This window comes from Vicugna pacos, chromosome 6, assembly GCF_048564905.1.
Source record: "Vicugna pacos chromosome 6, VicPac4, whole genome shotgun sequence".
NCBI classification, from domain to species: domain Eukaryota; kingdom Metazoa; phylum Chordata; class Mammalia; order Artiodactyla; family Camelidae; genus Vicugna; species Vicugna pacos.
Genome location: NC_132992.1, coordinates 56,417,479 through 56,442,125, shown reverse-complemented (window position 1 = coordinate 56,442,125; position 24,647 = coordinate 56,417,479). Strand labels below are relative to the sequence as shown.

The 24,647-nt window shown below is 44.8% G+C and overlaps 1 pseudogene; it reads right to left on the bottom strand.

Annotated features, from left to right (window-relative positions):
* Positions 1 to 20,152: 20,152 nt before the first annotated feature.
* On the bottom strand, positions 20,153 to 20,525 carry LOC102530588 (large ribosomal subunit protein eL31-like; annotated as a pseudogene).
* Between the last annotated feature and the right edge of the window lie 4,122 nt (positions 20,526 to 24,647).

Below are 24,647 nucleotides of genomic sequence, written 5' to 3'. Positions count from 1 at the left end.
TCAGTGGGACAAAGGAGGCCTGGCTGGAACTGGCCAGCTGGTGCTTGTGATGTAACTTGGTGATACAGTTTCACGTGTTCTATGTTTTGGGCAATGAGTTGGCTCAGTAAACCAAAGTGGAAAATGGAAATGTGGTATCGTGGTGTAATCTCTGATACAATGTGATTGAAGGATGGAAATTTATAAAAAGTCCAAATTACATTTTAACCCCCTCCAAATATATTTAGCTATATAAATCTATATCTTTCAATCCATCTGTCTATAAATAACTCTAAAAAATAAGATACATTAATATTTTTTAAATGTATGATTCACAATGGGCAGCAACCTTACAATGAACTCAGGAATTACATAAAGTGACCCAGGAATTCATAAAGCTACTGAATTATATGTCAGTAGCCTGATAATGTTGGTAGCGTGGAATCCTATGATGTCAGAGAACAGAGAATATGCGATATATAAAACTGTAATGCTCCTAAGAAAGTTGAGAGAAGCAAACATTTACATTTGGAATTTAAGTCTGACCTCCCTCCTTACTCTCCCCTGGCTTACCCTACCCTGGCCACAGGGGCCCCTTAACTGTTCCTCCCTGTACACAAGAGTCGCTCCAGACTTAACATCCTTGCTCAGGCTGTTCCCTATATTTGGAACTCTCTTCTCCCATTATCTACTAACTAACTTTCTCACCTCCCTCAAGTTTTTGCTCAAATAACACCTTCTCTATGAGTCTACTATTTTACCACTCTACTTAAAATCACAACTCAAAAGTTCCTCAGTTCTAGTAAGATTTTAGGAACACATACATATTCTACTTTAAGTAAAATTTAAATTTTTAAAAATAATTCATTATTTTAATATTTAAACAATGTTTTCCATTTGGAAAGGAATTTCCCAAAGAGTATTTCATTTATTATATTTATTTTCAAAATCAAAAGGAATTCAAAAGGGGTTTGTTGCTCTTTTTGTTGGTTTTATTTTGTTTTTTTGGGGGGGGCTTGTTTTAAAATAACAAAAGACCTATAGTTAAAGAAAATAAACCAAGGAATACATAGCAAAACAACTTTTTTTTAATCTATAAAATTTCTCTTTTTTTCTCCTTTATGTTATGATCAGAAATAAAAGTTTTTCTGTGTTCATAAAGATGTATTTCCTACCCACATCGTGGAAGGAGAAAGAGGGAAGTGAAGGGAACAGGGAAAATGAGGTATTGATGAGACAAAGATGACATGAAAAAAACGAACGAGAATTCTCAAATTTGTTCAGTCTCCTTCCTCTTTGAAAATCTGATGAAAAATATGAAAATTTTTTCACCAGAAAAAAAAAAAACAGCAAGCATATCCATACCACTTGCCTGGATTCACAGATTCCATGAAGCACATGCATACTTCAGAACAAAAAAACGCAACCTAGAGAGACAAAAAAAAAAAAAAAAGCAGAGAACCACACAGAGCTGGACACACAAAAAAAGGAGGAAGCAAAATCTAGATGCAGATTATCTGAATGGAAAACCTTTCTTGCTGCTACAAACAAATTTTAAAACCAGGAGAATCTTCACAACTTTAGACAGGCAATAACATTTCTTATCACTTGTCTTAAAAACATTAAAAAAAAAAAAAACAGTCAATTGCAGATTACCACTCCCAAAAAAGTTTCCCAGTTCGTCATGCTGCTGATATCCCTTTACGATGCTCTGATTTTTCTTTTTTCTGCAGTATCTATCAATTTCCAGCATGCTATAGAATTTTCTTGTTTCTTGTGTCTACTGTGTTTTTGTCTCTACTTGTTCCCCCTGCCTTTCTCCCACTCCCTCCCTGACTGCAGAGTTCTTTGCTTTATTATTCACTGATGAATCCAAGAGGCATATAGTAGGCACTCAATATTTTCTAAGTAAATAAATTCACAGTGTGGACACTGGAGAAGAGTCCTGTGGATGGTTTTACCACTCTCAGTGCTCTTCCCTCTAGTTAACCATTTAATGCCTCTTAAAAATGATTAAAAATTTGAGTAAAGAATTCAATTAATAGATTGATTTGTTTGTAAAATACAAATTAAAAAAACAAAACAACAACAACAAAAACTTTTTAATGTCTATTCCTCAGGGAACTAAAAGTTGACCACTTGTTTCAGATAAATAGACCTGGCCTCAAAAGCAACTCCATTATGAAGCAGTTATCAGCTAACCCTTCAGTACATTTTGCACAGAAAATTCAGATTATGTATGCTCTCATTTTAACTTTGTCTTATCTTTTTGTTGGAGGAAATAGATAAGTATTACCATCTTGCTTTTACTGTCAGGGAAAGTGATTTACTTATACAAGCTCCTCCATGTCTAAGAACAGAATCCAGAGGTCCTGACTCTTACAGCTCATCCAGAAAAGCACTGAGCAGAGAATCCTTGCAGGGACTGGCTAATGTAAACTAGAGAGAAAGCCAGGTATAGTCCGGTTCCTAAATAATTCTTATACTCGCTAAAATAACCAGATAGTTCAGCAATTATGTAAAGGTGTTTCTTTCATCCTGTTTTTCACCGTAAGAGGGAAATGTGCACGTGAAGGCACTCACTTGATAGAACTGAGAAGGTGTCTCGCTTCCTTCAGGATACACTTGAAAGTGCCTTAGTGGCTGTACTGTTCTGTGTTGCTGTCCCCTCTAGGCTTACACACAGAAGTCTCTGGGCTGGAGATGATTCACTATGTGGCTGGGGAGCCTGGCAACCAACTTACTTGAATGGATTATCTGTAGTAAATGACTAACCTATGAGTATTAAAAAGGAGTTACCCACAGGAACAGCCTTTATCTCTTAAGAAAATGCTGTAAATCTTAAGACTTTGAGTCATGAGGCCACATGGCCAGGAGTGGCATCACTGCCATTAGAGGACTAGCCTCTGGTAATAAGAAAAAGCAATGGCCAAAGTGGTTGTTATGGAGACAAGGGATGAGTCACCCTCTTGCTTTTCTTTCCAGTAACTTTGGGTCATCTTAGGGCTGGATAAAGCTCATGCCTTCGCTACTTAGTGGGCTCACTTACACTAATCATGTGCTCAGACATCTTTTTGGCTTCACTTCCGTAACTGCACATCCCCACACACCACTCTTTGGTGCCAAATCCATGCCCCTTAAAGCTAACAAAAGAATTTTGCTATGATCAGGGTGTGCCTGAGAATTTAGCATTTGTACATATGCAGTAAATGGCTCGATAGTACCCAGCCCAAAGCCTGAATTAACTCTTCCAAGATAAGTACAAAAAGCAATCTAATGACATTGATAAAAATATCACTGAGTAACTTCTATGTACAGATCACTGTGCTATTTGAAATAAGAGACAAGCTCAGTATTAGCCCTCAAACAACAGGTTGGTTGATTTCTACTGCTAGAGAGATTTTAAGACCCTGATATGAAAGCAAGGACCCTGGGAGAGACATCTCCGCAGGAGTGGGAGGAAGAACTCTGAGGAAACTGGCAGCATGCTGCAAGGGCCAGAGGGCATCTGGATGAGGGGAGCTTTTGGGCGACAAAGCCAGGGAAAGGAGCAGGTAGAGAAGAGAGCAAAGAGGGACTCTCCAAGGGTGAGTAAAGAAAAGAGGAAAAATAAAGTGGAGGTGAAAACAGAGCCAATTTTTTTTTAGAGCCAAATTTTTAATAGAAAAATAGAATTGGAGAGGAAGGGTAGAGAGAGGATAATAGGAGAATTATGGACATATGGAAAGTGTGATTGAGCTGGGAACAAGCCAGAAAAGAGATGAGAAACTACCCAGAAACCAGCACGACAGAGGGCCAGATAAGGAAGAATGTCTGACAAAAGATGAAGCTCTTTTGAGATATAAACAAAAGTATATTGATAATAAGTCTTATAGACAGCCGAATACAGGAAGCCTGATAACAGAAGACAAACAGATCTTTCCAGTTTTCACATTTGGACCCTGGAGAACCCATGGCAGGCTTGACCGTTCTGTCTGTGTCCACAGAGAGTCAGTACTCTCAGGTAACAAGTGAGAAGCTGAGGCAGGAGTTGGAGCGTTTGGTCTGTCTGATGTCAACAACTGGACTGTGAACTTGGAAACATGTGGAACGCATGGCTGGCAGACCGGGGGACTGCAAGAGGTGCTGGGTGTTGTGGGGGCACAGTATACCCTGTCAAGCAGAGCAGTTGCCCAACGCAGAACCAAGTGGTTGTGCCTGTCTGCTGTTTCTAGTCCTGGTTATCTGCACATACTCTCTTCATTCCAGAGGCGTGTAGTGGGGGCCTAATATACGCCTCAATCATTTTGCAAAGTCCAGCCCTCAGGTTTGCGAGATGATGGCTTTGTCAAAGCCTGGTCAACAAGTGAAAGGGGGCCTGTGGCGGCGACATGCCCAATGCTGGTTTGCAAGGTGCCCCGCTATACCCTAACCAGAGCTCCTCAGGGGTGCCGTGGAGGCCATAACCTCCTTAGAAAGGAGCCCCACTCTTCTTGGATGGGGAAGCCAGCAGCACCAGGGAGAAGGTTCCCCAGTGGCCCAGCAGGTGTGAAGACCCTTCCCCAGCCCAGCCTCGCCCTGGCCACCTCGGCCATGCCTTGTCTGTCCCTGAAGCCTGACCCCAGGCCTGCCTTCTGTGCTAGCTACCACCAGAAGCCCCAAGCCTGCCACAGCAACTTCTCTATGTCCACGGGGCTTCTAGAACACCTACCGCCCCATCACAGCTGCTGCCATTACTGTTGAGAGAGCCCAGAGCCAGGGTCTGTGCATCAACCACTAACTAAGCTGTCTCTTTGCAGGAACATCAAACAAGGAAAGGGGTGGAGAGTGTATTCCATTTGCTAGGGCTGCTGTAACAAAGTACCACAGACTGGGTGGCATAAGCAACAGAAATGTATTTTCTCACGGTTGTGGAGGCTGGAAGTCAGATCAGGGTGTCAGCAGGATTGGTTTCTCCTCAGGCCTCTCTCTGCGGCTTGCAGACGGCCGCCTTCTCACTGTGGCCTCACACGGTCTTTCCTCTATACATGTCTTAATCCAAATTCCCTCTTCTTATAAGGACATCAGTCATGTTGGATTAGGGCCTACCCTAAGGATCTACTTTTAACTCAGTTCCTTCTTTAAATACCTTGTCTCCAAATACAGTCACATTCTGAGGTACTGGGGGTTAGGACTTGAACATTTGGATTTTGGTGGGGGGACTAGTTCAGCCCACACCAGAGAGAGAACGGGAAGGGGTGAGGAGAGGATGAGGGGTGTTATTGTAGCCAATGTGGTCAGGGATCGTGTCTCCACGGAGGTGACATTTGAGCTGAGACATAGATAATGAGGAGGGGCAGCCATGTAAGGATCTGAGGAAAGTGGGACCAGCAAGAACAACACTGAGAGCAGCAGCAGAGACAGGTGGCAGGATGGCCATCTCCTGGACGTCTTCTCCCGCCCACTTCTCTAAGAAATCCCCTCCCACCATCCTCGCAGGGGCAGCTCCCAGCAGCCACGTGGGCACTTCACGTCCTCTCCCCCCAGCTGGAGCTGACAGGATCAGGAGTGAACCTTTTTTCTTTTTTTAGTAGAGGTGCTGGGATTGAACCCAGGACCTTGTGCATGCTGAGCATGTGCTCTACCACTGAGCTATACCCGCCCCCAAGGAGTGAACTCTTGAAACAAGCTGAGCATTTGCATTCTCTCACCCAAGCTTGGATTTGGGTCCTCGAGAGACCATCAGTCAGTCAGTATGTGTGGCTGCAATGCACCATGTAAATTTGTTCTGCCACGTGAAATGAAGATAAGAGAAAGCTGATCTGCAGAAACGACTCAGAAGCTGCACAGACAAGGACATTCTGACGTATTAAATGTCTGGTTCCAGGCCCTTTCTGAGGCCTACTCTCATTTCTGCATTTTATATGTTACTCTTGACCACCTCCACCCCACCACGACCACCACCACCTTTTTAAAATCCTTTTCCTGCTTAGGCTTACTGAAGTTGATTTCTGTCACTTGCCACCAAGAGCCCTAATATAGAACGCAAGCCCTCCTCCACGGGGCTTCACTGAAGTCCGTGTGACTCCTTGTGGACGCTGGGTTCTCTGCATGTACTGCTTGAGACCTGAACCAGAGAGAACTGGCTTTCAGTGCTGTTGCCATAGCTACTGCTACTTGACTCGTGTGCCAGGACTTCCCCACTGAATCCCACACTGCTCATCCACAACTCAGGGGCCTGGGAGACACCCACCTCCTCGGAAGTCTTTTCTGGGAACCTGGCATTGGACTGCAGTTTCTCTGCTAGGCAGCCTGTCCACTGTCTTGCTCAGACACTAGACTCACTCAGGTCCATGATTTTCTGGTCTCCATCTCCAACAGACACTCGTGGGTGCTGGCCTCCACCTTGCTGCATTCCCCAGGACTGTCATCCTGCTTGCTACCTACCCCTCAGCGATTCTGTCCTCTTCTTTTCTCCCTCCCGGAATCATACACACACCCTCCAAAGTCACACAACCGCGTCTCCCCCCACTGCAAAACCACATAGGCTCGCTTTATATGGATTCCTCCCAGCCTTTTACTAATACTGGAACAGTCCAAATACTCCCTGGGTGCGTCTTCTCCAAGCTGCCAGCCTGTTAGGTTAGGGAGAGCAGAGAGGAGGAAGTCAGCTGGAAAGCACGTCTGTGCTGTCGATAAACATCTCCTCTGTGGAGCCACAGCACTGACACAACTGTGGACACTGCCAGGGCTGTGGCAGGGTGGGGCGGAACAGGACTGACGGCTCCTTGCTCAGAGATCCTTCCAGATCTGCACACTGGCAATGTGCTGTGCATATTTTCAATGCATCTGCTAGTCAGCAAACATAAATATCTCCGTGGAATAAAGTGGGAGATCTGGTTTGTGCAGAAATAGGAGAACATGGAAGAGGATTGCCTCCTCTTTGCACTTTTGAAGGGCAAACATGTGCTTTGAACCCACAAGGGCAGAACCAAGGTCGGAAATCTCGAAGAGAAATGAAGAGGCATGTAGTTATGCCTGGCTGTTTACTATAAACTGTGGAAATGTATTGCCTACAGAAGCACATTCTGAATCACACCTAGAGCATAAGGCAGCAAACAGTGATAAGCACTCTTCAGAAGAGGCCTAATTCTTTCTAATCCAAGTGGTAAATCAAAGCTCTCCAAATCCCTTGTTATCATGGGATTCATGATCATGGGACCCTCAGAGCTACTTGCCCCAAAGTAAAGGTCAAGGGTCTTGTAATCCAATAGGGAGCTTTTGCATGTTTCTGCTAAATCTAACATAGTATTGGGGATAGGGGAGGAATTAGGCCATAAAAAGTGCAGTTCATGTTTATAGAGATGAGAATGAGAATGTACTGGTCTAAGAGCAAGAAAAAATGTACCTGCTACTGGTACAGCATTCCAGTAGGTTTTCTGTTATTTATTATCTCCCTTGCAGATAAACAACAGTTTCAGCCAAAACCATTATCAGTGCCCAGTGTTCATTCAGCCTCTGCCAACTCACTCCTTCCATCATTCATTTGTCATGTCATTGTTCAGACATGATCATGCCTACTATTTTCCAGATACCATGGTAGAAGTGGAGGACATAAAAGTAAGTAAGACAGCTTCCCAAACAACACGAAACCTTCTCTCGTGAGCCTTCTGTGCCCTCAAGGAGCCCCCAACTATTGGGTCAGGCACACACACAAAAACTAAGTACAGTACCATGTGATAACCGCTGGAGTAGAGGAGTCTGACACATTCTGTGGGAGGAACAAGTTCCTCTTCATGGGAGTGGGAAGAGGTGCAGCAGGCCAAGGGAAACAGCCTGACCAAAGTCACTGGGGGTAAGTGTGCCAGGCGTGGTGGCAGTGATAGGAGTGAACATTTACATTGGGTTTATTATGTGCCAGGAGCTCTTGTAGGAGTTTTCCATCCTTTAATTCATTTAATCCTCACAACAACCCTATGAGCTAGGTCTGATTATTTTTCTCATTTTGCTGGTGAGGAAACTGAGGCACAAAGAGTCAAATGACTTGCCCAGGGTCATACAGAGGAGCAGAGTTGAGGTTTGAAACTGGGCAGGGAGGCCTCAGGTCTATGCCGTGAACCACAATGTTCTTCTGCCTGATCTGGGAGCACATGGGGCATATGGCGGTAGGTAGGTGTGCTGCAGTCAGATTCTAAATGGCCATTAATGACATGTGCTTTATCCTGGTATGTGGGAGCACTTTTAAAAGTCATGACTGGACAGATCTCTGCTTTAGAAGGATAAAGCCAGGGCTGATGAATTGGAGAAGAGAAATTTAAAAAGGCAACCCAGAGACTATTGTAACACTGTGAAAGGGGGCTGAAGCAGTGGCAGTGGGAGCAGGAGAGGGTTATTTCATTTGTTTACCAGGGAAGTTTTAGAGCAGATACCTGGCATGTGTACCACCACCCAGAGCAGCACTGATAGCTGAACCCAGCGCTTTTTCTTGGTGAGGTTAGATGCTGCCTCAGCTTCCTTTTCAACACAGCAATGCTCCAGGAGGCCACTACAAATTAGAGTCGGTACTTTGGATGAAACCAACTTGCCATCCCTTTCTGGGATAGACACTTCAGGTTTGGACTCTGATAGAACTCAGTGATAGATCTGAGGGGGAAAGGGTGGTCACACAGAACCTGGAGGCTTCTGACTTGGATGCCTGAATGGAAAGTGATACTATTGATTGTGATAGAAAACAGAGGAAAAGCAGGATGGAAGGGAAAACCATGAGTTTTGTTTCATACAGCCTCAGATCTGAAGTCCCACAGGGCATCCGAGAGGAGAGGTTGAGATGGGAGTATGGGTCTGAGCCCAGGAGAGACTCAAACTGGTGCTGTGATTAGAGGAAGTGTCACGGAGGTGGAAAGTGAGCGGCATCTCCCAGAGCGGACAGAAGACAAGGCTGAGGAGGGAACCCTGGCAACACTAGTCCCTCCACCCGTGGAAGGAGAAAGAAGGGGGCGCGGTCTGATGGGGAAGGAGCATTCACAGATGGCGGTAGGGCTCTTAGATACTGGGAGAGGTAAAGAGCAATGATGAAGCTGCGATGAGGATTCAAAATGGGGGTCCTCGCTGGCAACCCTGAGAGAGCATTTCAGTTGTGCAGCGTAGGCGGGAACCAACTTACGTGTTTTGGTGGCTGAAAAAAGGTGAGGGAGTATAAAACTATTCTGTCAAGATGTTTGGAGGCAGGGTTAAAGGGAAAAACCAGGGCACGCTGCTGACAGGGAAGCAGGTGAACAGGGTGAAATTGATATTGGAGAGGGGAAGCAGTGGTATATCAGGAGGCAGCAAGGATGAACTAAAAACAAGGTGGACTTTTTCTTGGCAAGATAAGCACTTACCACAGAGTGTAATCTTACATCGATTGGTGTGATTCTTACTTTCAGTCCAAGGCTCTTTTTTTTTTTTTGTCATTATTTTATCCCTAGCGCCCAGTGAAACACCAGGCACTGAATGAATACATGCTGAATAAGGAGAACAAACGGTTGAGTGGTATCCTTCTTCTTAAACTTGAAGGAAGGAATCACTAGGATTAATGTTCTAGTAGGACTAATGTCGATAGCAGGGGGTGGAGAAAATCATTTTTAACTGGTGATAAAGAAGGTGGTGAAGTGAGGAGGGTATAGCTCAGTGGTAGAGCACATGCCTAGCATGCAGAAAGTCGTGGGTTCAATCCCCAGTACCTCCCTTAAAAAAATAAATAAACCTAACCCCCCCTCAAAAAAAATTAAAAAAAAAAAAAGAAGGTGGTGAAGAGTGCGGGTGTGGACAGCGGAACTGGTGATCCAGTTATGATCAGATCTGCCAGAACTCGTTTAAAAGCTTCACCAGAATTTTCACTTTTAAAGTCAAAGAAAGGAAGGCAAGAGAGAATATTTCCTTTAGAAGTACACACTGAAAGTCGTGTGACTAAGGATTTCTGAAGCTCAGTGATTAAAGATAGATGTGGTACTTCCTTTATAATTTTCTCTTCTTTCAAGAGATAACACACCCCTCCCCCCAAAGAGATAACACCCAAGATAAACATAGGGTAACAAGCTCTGTCTTCTAGCATTTCTCTGATGTGCAGGTTTCTCAAGTATATAGAGGTATACTACTCTTTCAATGTAAATGTGCTCAGGTCGGGGGGGAAAAAGTGTTCCTTCCATGTGTGTCTTTTTTTCCCCCTTAAAAAAAGTTTTTAATGCTTTCCCTTTGCCATACCCTGTGGGGAAACAAAATTACATAGCTGTTTGCCAAAAAACACAGTTCTGGCAGCTACATCATCATATTTGTGCCTCTTTATAATTAAGATGAGGGTTGAAAAAATATTGTTATTCTTTAAATGATATTATAGATTCTGTATTATTCCTTTTCCTCTTTCTCATCTGCTCATCTTTTTCTGAAGGGTAGGCACTTCCTCATATCAGTAATTTCTAGGTTACTGAGATCTTTAGACAGCTCTCTCTAACTCCCCGTCCTCCTCACCTCTTCATATTTTCAGCTGTCAGTGAACTCTGGGGCAGGAATCAGGTCCACCAGTCCAGGACACAGACCAGGTCCCGGGGCCTCAGATTTCCCACTTCTATAAGAGACGGGACCCCTGTTTTTCATGGGGACTGTATAGGTCGACTGCTAACTCCTCAATTCTCTCGAAACAGATCTGAGATTCTTAGAGAAGAGGTCTGAGTAAGGAAAACCCGACAAGGTTTTGACTCAGAGGTCAGCTGGCCTCATAGGAGTCTCCAGCATGGGTCCCCACAAAGCTGGAGGAGAAGCAGATTCACCCATTCCAAAGAAGTGGGTCCCTCTGACCATCGTTCCCTATAACCAAACTCTTACAGAGTAAATGTGTGAAGGTTTGGGGTTAGGTCCCTTTGGCTGTTTTTAAAAAGAGGGTGCTGGCAGTTCCTCACATTATCACATGGCATCAAATCATGTGCTTTTGTGTTTAGACATCAGGGCACCTCCTATTCCTGGCTCAGTGGGTTTAGAGGCGTGTGTCATATGCCCAAGCAAGAGTCTCTCTGTGGCATCCCTGCTTTTTCTGTTGCTACAGGTGAGTGTGTCCATGCATTTAGAAATAGGGCATCCTCACAATTCTATTGCATATGAGGACGTCAGAGATAGAACTCAAGTCAAATAGCTTGGTTTATTGGCTGAGTTGGCAGTAAAGACTCTCACAACCCAGCAGACCTGCTTCAGACAAGGACAGAGTCTTGCATCTGGGTGTAGCCTCTCAGGGCAGGTCAAAGCTCCAGGCTCGATTTGAAGTCAAAGGATGAATGGACAGTTTGGCAGTACTCAAAGCTGTAACGTGCTATGGTTCAGTCCTCTGTGCATCTGGGTCTGGTAGGGGACAAGGACGGAGGCCTGGGTGGGGTTGGGGGCAAGAGGTCCAATCCACATATCTACACAGAGCCTCAAATTTGGACTTCTGCAAATAAGGTTATGAACTCAGACACAAAGTTGTACTTACTGGAGGGAAAGAAGACAGTATTCATCATGTAATTTTAGTTTTAAAAACATAAACATTAAAATATACCATGATTTTTAAAACTTGTTTAGCCATTTGTTCATTTTTTAATGCCCTAGGAGCCTCAAAAGTGGAACTGACCTGCCTGCCCTCTGCTTTCCTGCTAGCAGAGGGGCTGTTAGTGTTGACTGAGTAACTAGGGGCCAGGGAGTCTGAATAGTCCGTGCTTATGGAGAGTTTAACCAAGAGAAACAGTTCTACACCCTTTTTCTGGCAGTCAGCTGTCCTCGGTTGTCCCCCAGGGGTGTGCTGCTCCAAGAGGACCCCAGCCAGCTGCTCCCACCCACATCAGGGCTGCCGGAACCCCCATGGGCCCCACGCAGAGCCCCACAGCTCCAGCACAAGCCTCAGCTTCCTGCCTGCCCCCGCTGCCCCTTGAGTGGCTCCACCCATCTGCAGAGCACCGTGGGCGGTGAGGAGACCAACATATACCTGGAAGAGGGCACATGAGAAGAGCCCTAATAATAGTGCAGGCTTCTCCCTCTGCATGAGGGGAAACAAATCCCACGATGATTTACATGCTTGTTTTGCAACAGAGCTGATCTCTCGCTGCTCCCCAAGGCCTTTGGGATGAAAGACAACAGTAATGATCATTCCTCCGTGGGCTGTTCACACATCATCAGTCATTGAAGCTGCACTTGAAGCCTTTCATCTAGAAATACATTGAGGTTAATGAATTCAGGGTATCACTGTAATCAGCCACAGAGCATTGGCATTCAGTCTCTTTCAGTTAAACAGTGAAAGGCCCAGGACAGCAGAAGTCACCAGTGAAGACAGATGAACAGGAGTGAGAGGAATGGTAATCTCTTTTCAATTCAACCCAGAAAGTATGTATCTAGGCTTACTCTGTGTAAGCACTGTGCTGAGTCTCCGGAGGAGAGAGAATTTGCTTCTTGTCCTCAGAGACCTTGGAACAGTTTGGTGTCATTCAGACTGCAAGCTTTGGAGGCAGATAGACCAGCGTGTGAAAGTGCTTGGCCGAGAAACAGTCACATAAGGGATCTGAGTGAAGGGTGTGGTTCCTTTTCTTTTTTTGCCAGAAGCTTTGCTCTCACCGGCCCTTTCAAGGACTGGCCTCATGCCCTGGAGTCTCAGTTACTGGCTGTGTCCCTACACTGCATTGCCAGAGCTGGCAGAAGCCAGGGACCCTCCTGGCCATCTGCTCAGGTCTTCTCCTTGTAACTCAACACCGTGCTCCTTCTGCTCTCCAGGATACTTATCTGTGGCCAAAGCTGAACTTCCTAGTTGCTGCCTTTCTGAATTTCTAGGATTCATCCCTAATGTGGCCTGTCATGATATGAATTCCATCCAGGGTATGTCAGTTTTACTGTTCAAATAACATCTGATGTCCTCAGCTCTGGGCAAATCGGACTTCTTAAACTTCACCTTTGATCATACCACACCTGTTCAGAAACTATCAGTGACTCCCTATGACCTCTAAATTAAGATGAAATCTTAGCCTGAGGGTCTCAGTGTGGCAAGACCTAGCCTAGCCCACCTCTTTTTATCTTTCTTCCCACCTGTGTGTAACATATCAGCCTTAGTGTCTCCACCCGTAGTGGACTAATTCCATTGCCTGAGTACGTTCTGACTCAGGAAACTTCCTGTGTCCTTTGCTCTTGTTGGACTTTGGTGGCATTTCCACATGGGAGGATAGACGGAGATGGAGGAAGATGGCTAAAGGAACAATATTAATGAAGACATAGGTACGGGAGGGTATGGACACCAGAGAGGAGATACATTTGGTTACTGGATATTGGGCACTTAAAATCCCAGAATCACAGCCATTATAGGTACCAAATGTATCATCTGATCTAGCCCTGGCCTTCATGCTGGGGAAATATTTTTGTTCCTATTCTAGATATTAGACCACTAGAGCTCAGAGAGTTTAAAATGATGTAAATTGAGGTAGGGAGAGAAATGTTTAGACAGACAAATTGAGGTCATCCTATAGGAGCCTTGAATGCCTTGTTAAACAACTTGTGCTACATTCAGTCGATGATGGGGACTATTGAAGGATTTCACTGGGGTAGTGACATCATTAGAGCTATGTTGGCTCAGTGCTTTCAAACTGTGGGATGTGATCCATAAGTGGGTCACAAAGTCAGTTTTGTGGGTCATGAATAAAAAAAATCAGGGTTCAGTGTTGCTTTGTGAGATTTGTATGTGTATACTGGGTTGTGAGGTAAGATATATTTCTTATTGTGAGTCATGGGCAAAAATTTTTGAAAGCCCCCAGAGTTAGGAAGATTACTCTGATGATAAATCATAGGCTGAATTAGAGTTGCAGAGGAAGAACCTGGAGGCTGGGAGTCTAGTTCGGATGCTCTTGCCATAGCCCCAGTGGGCAGTAAGAAGGATCTGAATGGGAAGGAGAAGCCATGGGGTGGGGGAAGGAGGGGGGAGGACATGAGATATTCTCTGGGGTAAGAATGTAGGGTTTCAGGATGTTGGATTGTGGGGCTCAGGGAGAGGGGAGAACCAGTCAGGGATGACTAAAAGCCACACTTGGGTGCTTGGGAAATGCTGGTGCCCACAGCCAAGGGGGACTGTTGGGAGGAGGGCGTGGTTTGAGGACCAGCACAAAAGACGGATGGAAAGGTGCACAGCCACCATCAGGTAGATCCCAGCAGGAGAAAGAATCCACTGACATGGTTCTGGTGCAGAGACTGAAGGAAGAAGGGAGGATTTCCAGAGCTGTGCGCAGGCTTCAGGGAACCAGCCTGGTATGATGAGGTGCCCAGAGATTAACCACCGTGGGACACTCTGCCTCTCAGATTCCTCTGGGCCGCAAACTCATAGCGCACCACTCCCCAGCTTCTATTCTGTTCTTCCATCCTTGAAACCAGTACCTGGCTGCCACTTGGTTTGTCACTGTCATTACACCTACTGCTACTATTATTTCTACCCTCAAGGTCACAATAGGCAAACACGTATCAAACCCTTATCCCGAGCCAAGGGCTTTACATGCATGATTTCATTTAATCATGTTCGCCTCATGAGTTGGTCCTATCTGTATTCCAACTGTACAGATAAAGTAGAAACTCAGGGACATTTAAACACTTGGCCAAGTTCACACAGTTAAAGTGGCAAAGCTGGAATGGGAAGCCAGGCAGTCAGTTTTTTGACCACTCAGTCACTGCAGTGTCCTCCTAATTACTGAGAAATAGAAGATACTAAAGGTAACAAATGATGGGGCAGTTAAGCACAGCAAAACTTGTAAGTCAGTCCTTGGCAGTGTCACGCTTTGGTACAAGTGGGACCCGGCATCTTGTGGTCCCACTTCCCCAATTCCTTTTTAGACCTCCAGTGGGACTTGTTGGTCTAGGTTTTATCTAGAAAATCATCCTCCCACTCATGCACTGCCTACGTACGAGATGGGCGGCTGGAGTCATGCTCTGCGTTTCAGCTAGGGGCGGGATCGGGTTGCCCTAGTTGCCTGACTGCGAGCTGCGCAGCCTCTTTCAGAAACTCCTCCTCAGTTTTCACTATGATTAAGGCCTCTTGGTTGCCCCTCGGCCCTTTTACTCTGCAGCGGCTTGAATCCAGTGGACGTTGGGAGCCCTCAGGACGCTGCACTGATTGTTGAGTCGCCTCTTTCTGCTCCCACAGCCTCTTCCACATCTCATCGTGAAGTCCTGCTTTTTCCATGGTCCAGTTCACATCCCTCTGCCGTGTGCCTGTGGTGTGTGTCACCAAACCAGGTGTTAAGGCTGGCTCTATCCTAAGTCTAAATTTACGCAATCCAAGCAACTTTCTGAACCTCATTTTTCCAGCAGCTGAGTGGCCCCAGCCCAGATCCCAGGACCTGTCTGCCTTCCACCTGTACATCCCACAGCCCCAACCTGACCACCATCTTGTACTTTTGCCCCCTCTGGACCTCTCATGAGGCCCTCTTCTCACGTCAGAAGGGCCTGATGTCCGGCTCAGCTCATTGATCTGAGAGTCCCATGGAGGATGGAGCAAGGCTGCCCCCAACCCCGCTCACGCCCACAGCCCCGTGCTCTCTCCCAGCTGCCTTCTGATGACTCACTGCCCTCAAACCCATGCCTTCCCTCCCCGCTTTATTTCAGGAAGTGACTTTTGAGAATGGTCTCACTTTTTTTTTTTAAACAATAGAATACTTCTCACCTGCAGAGAATAAGATACAACAATCCCTAATGCTGTTAATAACACACACACACACACACACACACATACACACTCACACACACACTCCAAATAAGGCTTTTAAAAACCAGACTTACAAGGTAGGGGACAGGTAGGGCTCTTCTGGTGAAGGTGGTGGAGTGTTAACTACATGTGAAAATCCGTGAGCCCTAGACCTAAGAATTGTGCACTTGACTGTAGATAAGTTATTCTTCAAAGTCCCATTAGCTGAAAGACAGAGAGAAGCAGGGGGAGCCCAAGAAGCTTTACCCCAAGATTTACTCAAAAACCTGTCAGCAGAAGTTTATGTGCCAGTGGTTTTCACTGTGTTATAATTTAGTGACTAACACAGCTGCATGTTTGTGTTTTGAATTGTAGTTTTTAAAAAATAGTTTTAAATATATATTAAAAATGAAATCCAAGTATATTTAAAATATAAAATTCAAATCAAGTACAGTTAAAAGATGGGTGACCCAACACTCGTTCCTGGCAATCCTCAGAATCTCATGGAAGAGGGGAGGGTATAGCTCAGTGGTAGAATGCATGCTTAGCGTGCACAAGGTCATGGGTTCGATCCCTGATACCTCCATTAAAAACAAAAACAAACAAACCTAATTACCTCCCCCCACCAAACAAAACAAAACAAACTTATGGACGATTTAAGACACTCTGGGTGGCCACAGATGACCAAATGACTGGAGGTCAGACCAGTGCAAGCACATTATGCATGGTCCTGTGGAAAGCACATCAGCTTCTGTATGTACCCGCCTGCATTCAAATCCTAACTCTGCTGGTTACCTAAGGTCCTGCAGCTGGTACCTTGTCAACTATACAGCCCCAGTTCCCTCATCTGTAAAATGGGTACAGTGCCACCTGCCTCAGAGTTGTTGGGGAATTAAGTGAGACCATGACTAAACTGTCCAGCACCCTTGGCTGCCCCCCAACAAATGTTAGCTCTTGTCTCTTCTGTGTCCCAAAATGCAGCAAAGTACACCAGGTTTAGAGAGGGTCCGACTACCTTCAGTAAGGTATACCTTTTGACTTGTTTTTCCAGAGGCAAAAATGAATTTTACATCTTTTCATGCACAACCACACCTGGCCCTCCTCGCTGCCAGTCACACATTTGCAGGACTGTACACAGGCCCTGGGCAGAAACATTCAACACAAGCGAAGTTGCTGGTCATCCTTACTTTAGAGAGAAAATGACCAGAATGTGAGTGGAGCAGACTGCCTGTTCCAGGTCCTGACTCCACATCTACAGGTGCAGAGCAGACATTTATTAAAGGATGGGAGGGACTTTCTTGTCTTTCTGGGTTTCTCCTTCCTTTTCTGTCTCTTCTCGGGCCAGTGGAAGAAAAGGAAGGAAGGGGGAGAAAAATAACCAAAGGCAAAAAGGCAGAAAGCATCCCTCATACTTTCATCATGAGAGTGAAAACAAGTGTCTCATAGCTTATTAAATGCAGGTTCAAGATGTCCTACTGGGGAGGTGGTGTCCACACCAGAGACAGGAGTGGCCATCACATCAGTGTGTGTTAGACTCGGCATTCTGGGTTTGTGTGAGCTCCTACCATTTGATCTATTGGAAGCATTTACTCATAAGGATGAGCACTTTGCTTGGTCCCATGGCCAGATCGTTGCCTGAAAGAAATGATTTTGAGCTATGAGGAAAATATGTCTGCCTTGTGAACCTTCAGATTTCAGCAAACCTGCCTTTCAGATGCTGCTGCTCCCTAATACACTGGATTTTCTTCCAGTTTCAGAGGTCTGAAGCAGTTATGCACTGGAAGCAGATCTCAATTTCAGAGCACTCCCCTCTGCCCGGGTACTCGGGGTATGAAGGGCTACATTCTGCTTTGGTAAACTCTGTCCAGCTGGGAGTTCAAGATCCAGAGTAGTTAGAGCTGGAGACTAGAGGCTGGTAAGAGATTTACCAAGACTCCCCATGAGAGGTTGCTTCTCAATCTTCAGCCTGTGTTGTAAGTTAAGGTTTTGTGCCCTTTCTCTGCCGAAACCCTCAGACTCTAAAAGGCATTTGCCTTTCCAGAGGCCTCTTCTTTAGCTGTGTCAGGTAGGCCATGGGCCAATCTGACGTGGTGCAGTTCTGACCGGCTCTGCTGGCCTTTTATTTCACTCTCACAGACCTGGTGAATGCCTTTGTGAACTGGCCTTGAAAAAGTTTTACAGACTTCACAGTCTAGATTTTCTCTGCCAGTTTTCTGTTTGCTTGTTATGCTGCAAGAATGTGACCTAACAGCCTCCACACCCTATGACTCAGCCTCGCTCTAGTGAGTTGTGTGTTCCAGGCCTCCCAGGGCAACGCCTCCTCTAATGTCCGCCAGGTGCTGCCCAGTGTGAGCCAGGGTGGGAGTCAGAAACACTCCCCACAGGCGCGCAGAGGGGAAGAGAAGGTGAATTCCGGCCTGTTCCGCTCCCCAACACCGCAGTCAGGCTTGGCCCTTCTCAGGCACAGCCTGGGCGGGGTGCGTTAAGGGTTAGGAGGAACTTACACAGTGGGATGGATTTTGAAGGGAACTGGCAGAGTGGCTACGTCTCACCTCGGGAAGAAGCAGTTGATATCCACCTGGGGGCTGTGTGAAGAAGCCTGTCTTACTTTCAGCTAATTGGTCTTTGATATGTGGGACATTCAATTTACTGGGTGGGGGGGAATCTGACTGTTAAGCTTTTGGAGGCAAACTGGAGGAAATCATATAATTAGCAATTCAGAGATTCTCAGAATCTTTGGCCAAAAAAAAAAAAAAAAAGATGACAGAGGAAAAAAAAAATCACTGTGCTCTGGAGTGTGGCAGAAGGCCAAGCACTGGATAATGGCTACAGAACAGATATTAATGCATTATGTTTTAACATACGCTTCTCTCTGGGAAGGAATTGCTTAGGGAGAGCTTATGCCTGAAGTACTACTCTTACTACACGAGAAAACCTTAAGTGCCTTTACCTTAAACTCTTTCACCAGATTTTAAAAATTCAGGCCTCCTTGCAAAAGTGCAAGCACACTTCAATCTCTTGATGGGCTGTAACAAAAGCAGAAGACTTAAACAATAGTTTTATGAAAAGAGATGAAATCTGAGCACCATTCAGATGTTTACCAATGATTCTCTGTTTGCTGCATGGTATCTATGAATCATCTGACACAAAACAGCTGTTATGGCCTCTCTGCTGTAAGGACGTGATGGGCTCTGCCAGGAACTGCACCCCAGTTTGTGGTCTAGTCGCTGACAGAATTTACATAATACAAGTTCCTGCCAACTCAGCCTACCCCACGGGGTGGTGGGGGGCTACCGCTCACCTCCTGCAGGCCCTGGGATGGCCCTACTTTGGGCTGGCTCTGCCCCAGCAGGAAACACAGGCCTCTTGGCTGTTAGTGCCAGCGTGCTAGCTCCCAACCACACCCATAGGTTTGTTTGCTTCCTTTTGTTTTGGAGAGGATCTTTTTATTTTTATATAATTTCAATTTTACAGAAAAATTAAAAGAGCAGTATAAGGAATTCCTAAAATCTTTGGTTCATTTGTTTGCATTTTTGCCTTATTTGTGCTTTCTCCCTCTCCCTCCCTCTTTCTCTCCACCCTGCCTCCCCTTCCTCCCTCCTGTTTAAGAGTAAGTTGGAGATGTGATGCCTCTTTACTCCTAAACTCTCCAGTGTGCATGTTCCATGAAGACATTCCCTTACCACAGTTCTGTTAACACAATCAGGAAACTACACATTAATACAATACTACTATCTGTTTCATCAACTGTCCCCAAAATATCCTTACTGTTTTTTTTCTCCCCCGCGTCCAAGATCGAATCCAAGACCACGCACAGCACTTAGTCATCAGGTCTATTTATTTTCCTTTGTTCTGGAACATTTCTTCAGCTTTCCTTTGTGTTTCTTGACCCTAACATTTTAAAAGAGTACAGGCCAGTTATTTTGTAGAATGTCTTTCAGTTTGGGTTTGTCTGGTGTTTCCTCAGGATTTGATTCCAATTAGGCATGTTTCGCAGGAATATCACAGAAATGGTGGTGTGTCCTCCAAGCATTCTAATCGGGGGCACGTGATGTTGGATATTGGTTTCTACCAATATAATGATGTTAGGTTTATTGACTTGATTATGTGGTTTCTGCCACTGTGAAGTTACTATTTTTTCCTTTGTAATCAATAAGCAATGGGGGGAAGAATACTTTGTAACTCTGTAATTATCCTATTCTTTTAAACAAACTTTTACCTATCAGTTTTAGCATCCATTGATGATTTTTTACCTCTGCCATTTTGGCGTTCTACTGTAATGAAGAGGTTTCCCTTCACCTCCATTTACTTATGTATTCTTTTATTTATTTATATCAATATGGATTCTTATTTTATTCACTGGGGTATAATCCATTACAAACTTACTTTCTTTTCTTTCTTTCTTTCTTTCTTTCTTTCTTTCTTTCTTTCTTTCTTTCTTTCTTTCTTCCTTTCTTTCTTTCTTTTTTTCTTTCTTTCTTTCTTGTTCTAGAGCTTTATTTGTGACACTCAGCAGTTAGTTCTCATCCACATTAACTGTAGATTTTTGAAAATGGTGACAGGTACATAGGTAACCAATGTGTAGAGCTTGTTTGGCGAATATTCATCATCATTCTGTTTTCTGAACAATCGCACACGAATACGATATGGGACATTCCTTATTCCTTTGGCCCAGACAGCTTTGTTGAGCCTGGTGTCAATGCACACATCTGGAATTCCATCTCCTTCATGGCAAATTTCCGGATTTCTTTGAGTGTCTGAGGCACACGCTTCTTGAAACCCACTCCATGGGTTTGTGAATGTTGATAGTGTACTCTCTGGTCACCACCTCATTGATGGCGGACTGGCCCTTCTTCTCACCACCCTTCTTTGCGGGAGCCATCCTGCCGGGCCAGAGTTGGAAAAAGCAACCATTATTTATTTTGAGGTTCATTCTGCCCCAGTTTGGGCCAGTGGGAGCCCCTTCAAGCTGGCTTCTGAGTCCTTTCAATGATTCTTTGAACATTTCTTTACTTTTTGGCACAAGATGTTCCAGGCTCGTGCACTACTTTCCTGCTCCCAACCTTGGAACAAATCGTTTCTCCTTTAGTTGGGGAGTGGTATTTAGAAACCAAGGTCTGGGTGCTAAATATGCTCATTCCTACTGGTGTGTCATGGCGTATAGGGCCTCTTAGCAGACAGAATTAGTTAATATTACATACATACATACATAGATAAATAAAGAGGCATAGATATATATTAGAAATATACTGGAGACATAGCTATAGAAAGCTATATTAGACATAGATGCTTAGTTGTACTGATTATTCCAACTCCAGTGCAACAAACATCTTTTCTATGTTTGTAATTTCCTTCCCCCAAAATTAGAAATCTGGATCCCATTTACCTCAAGCTCAAGAATACACAGATGGTAGTTTCAGAATTGGTAATTCATAGCACTGCTAAAACTAAACCTAATGAGGATTTTATTTATTTACAAGTTTTAAGGTAAAATTTGCATATGTTTAAATGCACAAATCCTAAGTATAGAATTCAAAGACTTTTGACAAATGGATACACTCATGTGACCCACACTTCTTTCAAAATATGGAACACTCATCTCTGTATTTTATCAGAAAGTCCTGTCATGTTTCTTCCTAATCAGTCTTCCCACCACCCGAGGCAACCACCATTTCAGTATTTTGCTTGTCGTAGACATCAGTTAGCTGCCCTAGTTTTGAATCTTCATCTTCATCTTGGGTTGTACTCTGGGCTCTCCTCCTCCAAGGCTCATGCCACTTCAGTGCCTGATCTTAGATTTTGTTGTGTCTGCTCTTTCTTGGCCATCCCAGATTTGATTTCCAGTTCTGTCTCCAGTCTTTCCCAATCCCTGGTGCCAGTGAGTCTGCCCCTCCTACGGGCTAAGTGTTGACTTGGTTTCAGCACTAGTCTACATTCCTCGTTCCTCCTGGGCTTTTGATCCAGCCACAAAGGTTGTCTAGCCTGGAACGTGCTTCTAGGGTAACACAATTTACTAGTATAGTTTTATTAAAAGGCACAGCACCTTAGCATTTGGCAGTATCTCCCTGTCTGTTCCTGCTTGATGCCTGAATATTGAGCCACACCTATTCCTCTGTTCCCAAATCTTGCTTCCTTACTCCAGTTGGGTGATGGTCACGGCTCTCACTTCCCAGTGACAGCTGGAGCCAGCAGCTGATGAGGCTTTTCTCACGAGGGTGCCCTGTGAGCATGACTGTGATAGACAGAAGCCATGTATCTTGTGGGTGTTTAGTAAATGTGAAACCACTCAGCCCACCACCAAGACATGGCAAGTGGCCAGAGTTGGGGCACAGGCAGAGAAGGTGGGTGGGCCCCCGTGCACCCTGTAAATGCTTAATGAATAACTCCCTTTGAGTAGCACTCAGCCTAGCCAGAGCTGTAGGGTGGAGGGTAGAAACTAAGGTGAGGCTTCGGAACCAGAAAGTCACACTCATGTTCATATTTAGAAAACAGTGTGGTTATAATAGCTTATTTTCCAGGCTCCCTAATGAAAAGGGTTAGTGTGATTCAATCATGAGGGCTTCTGAAAAGACTCTTTGACGTGAAGGCCCTAACCTCCAGTCTTCACGTTGGCCCTTGATTATATTAGCAGTTTAATAAGCATTTGCTTGTCTTGCCTTTTGTGTGCTTAGATTCCCTTCAACGAGGCTAGAACTCCTTGAGGGAGGTGACAGTGTTGTGTATTTTTCTGTCTTCCTCCTGTCTTAGCACCAGCTCCCTGTCAGGTGACAAGAGTTGAATTGAGTCTTCTTAGTCACCTTAACGAGGTCTTCTTTCCAATGTACCCCAGTTCCTAGTACAGTGCCAGGCACAGAGTAGGCATACAAATTGGCTGAATAAATCATGAGCTAATTCTATTAAATTATTGCTGAACCAAAGTGTCATTCCTTTTAGGAATCTGCATTTTAGAAAAGGACAACAGGGAAGGGGCAATGTTTAATAACCCAAGGGGAATTAATTGTCACAGTGGAAGTATAAGCAACAGGGTGCCTGGGTGAGAAGGACATTTATGAGCAGGGAACTCTTTGGAGCCTCACCAAATATTGCCACATAACTGTTACCCTTACCCTGAAGCCCTCAGAATATTAGGCCTTAAAGGGGTCATTATATTCTGCTGATGGATGAACCTCTTTTGCTGTCTACCTTTCCTGAGTTTTCTCTCTCCTATTCAATTTTCATTTGTTTCCTTTGGCCCAACAGCAAATTGGCTGCCACACCTTCTTCTAAAGAGCCCTGTAAAGGGAAGGTTCTAGCTCAGTGGTAGAGCGTGTGCTTAGCATGCACGAGGTCCTGCGTTCAATCCCCAGTACCTCTGTTAAAAAAACAAACAAACAAACAATAAATAAACCTAATTACCTCCCCACAAAATAAAAAAAATAAATTAAATAAAGAGCCCTGTAGGCACCAGTCTCCTAGTGGCAAACCTTCTGCTTTCATCCCAGCTTGCAAGATTGTGGAGGTTGATACCAGCAGGCAGGCAAGCAGGGGCCCTGTCAGGCGGCATCCCCTCCTCAACAGGCCACATGCATTCCAGGATTTGGTTCCATCCAGCTCCTTAGCTCAGGTACCCAGCTGTGTAGGATCTCCCTCTGCCACGCCTCCCACTACTGTCCTGACCCAGTTCAAGCCCTCGTGCCTCTTACTGAGATGATCTTAACCATCTACTTCCTACTGAGTCTACCTGCCACTGGTTGTGGTCAGAGGTAAACCTGTTTGGCCCTAATCTGAAATTTATGAGTAGCCTCTGACTGGGGCCACCACCCAACCCATGAGTCCTTATAATCGGGGACAAGGCCAGGGAAACACAGGCCATTCAGTACCCCGTGTCGAACTCCATCCAGATGAGCTGGACTGGGCCACAACTGAGGTGGGAGGCCTCATTTGGATCCAAAGCCAATGGTTCTCTCTCAGCCTTGGCTTCAGTTAGAGTCATCTGCAGAGATGTAAAACATTCTGATGTCCAGGCTCCACCCCTTGAGCTTCTGATTTAATTAGACTGGGGTAAGGCTTGAGCATGTTTACTCTTTCTTACAGAGTGAACTTTTATATAAGTGCCAAAGTACTTTTGTACAAAAAAGTGTTACAAGGCCTTCATTAGTGTATTTTAAATTATTACAAATCTTCATTGAAGTTTTGTTGGGGTTTGTTTTTTTTTTTCTAAAAGAGGTACTGGGAATTGAACCCAGGACTTCTGCATGCTAAGCACATGCTCTACCGCTGAGCTATACCCTCTCCCTTCATTGAAGTTTTAATTGTGCAGTGTTCCACAGAGCACACATATTTAACCAATCACCTCCCATGTGTTGAATATTTAGTTTGTTTCCAATTTTTAGCTATTATAAAAGGAAACATAGCGAGAGCAATCTTCATAGAAGTATCCCTTGTTTGAGGCATTTGTCCTTCATTAGGAGAAATTTCCAGAAGGTTTATTACTGGATGAAATAGTGTGAAAATATTTTAGACTCTGGATAGTGTCTAATTGCTTTTCAAAAGGCTTTTAACCAATTTATACTCATTCCAGAATGGATGAAAATTCCCATTTTACCCAGCATTGGCCATTTGCTAACATAACAAAACATTATTCAACATATCAATTTATATGTCTTTATTTGAGGCTGTTGTTTTTAAAAGCCTGCCTAGGCAGTTCTAAAGTGGAGTCTGGATGGAAAACAGCAGTAGGCTTGACTAACATTTGGCCAGGTGCTAGGGTCCCTTTTCCTCCACCCCTGGAGATCTTGTGATCTGATGGCAAAGGCCCAGAAAAAGAGCCCCAAGGAAGTGGGCACTGAGGAAAAGAGGAGGTTTCCTCCTCAGGCCTCGAGCCAGCCAGGGCCCAGCCATCCTCCCTGGGCCTTCCTAGGGAGGGGCTCTTCTCCTCCAGCTGCCTTGGATTGGAAGTGACCCAAAGGGAACCAAGAGCATATAACCCCAAAGAGGGAAAACAGCAAAAAAAAAATTCCATCAC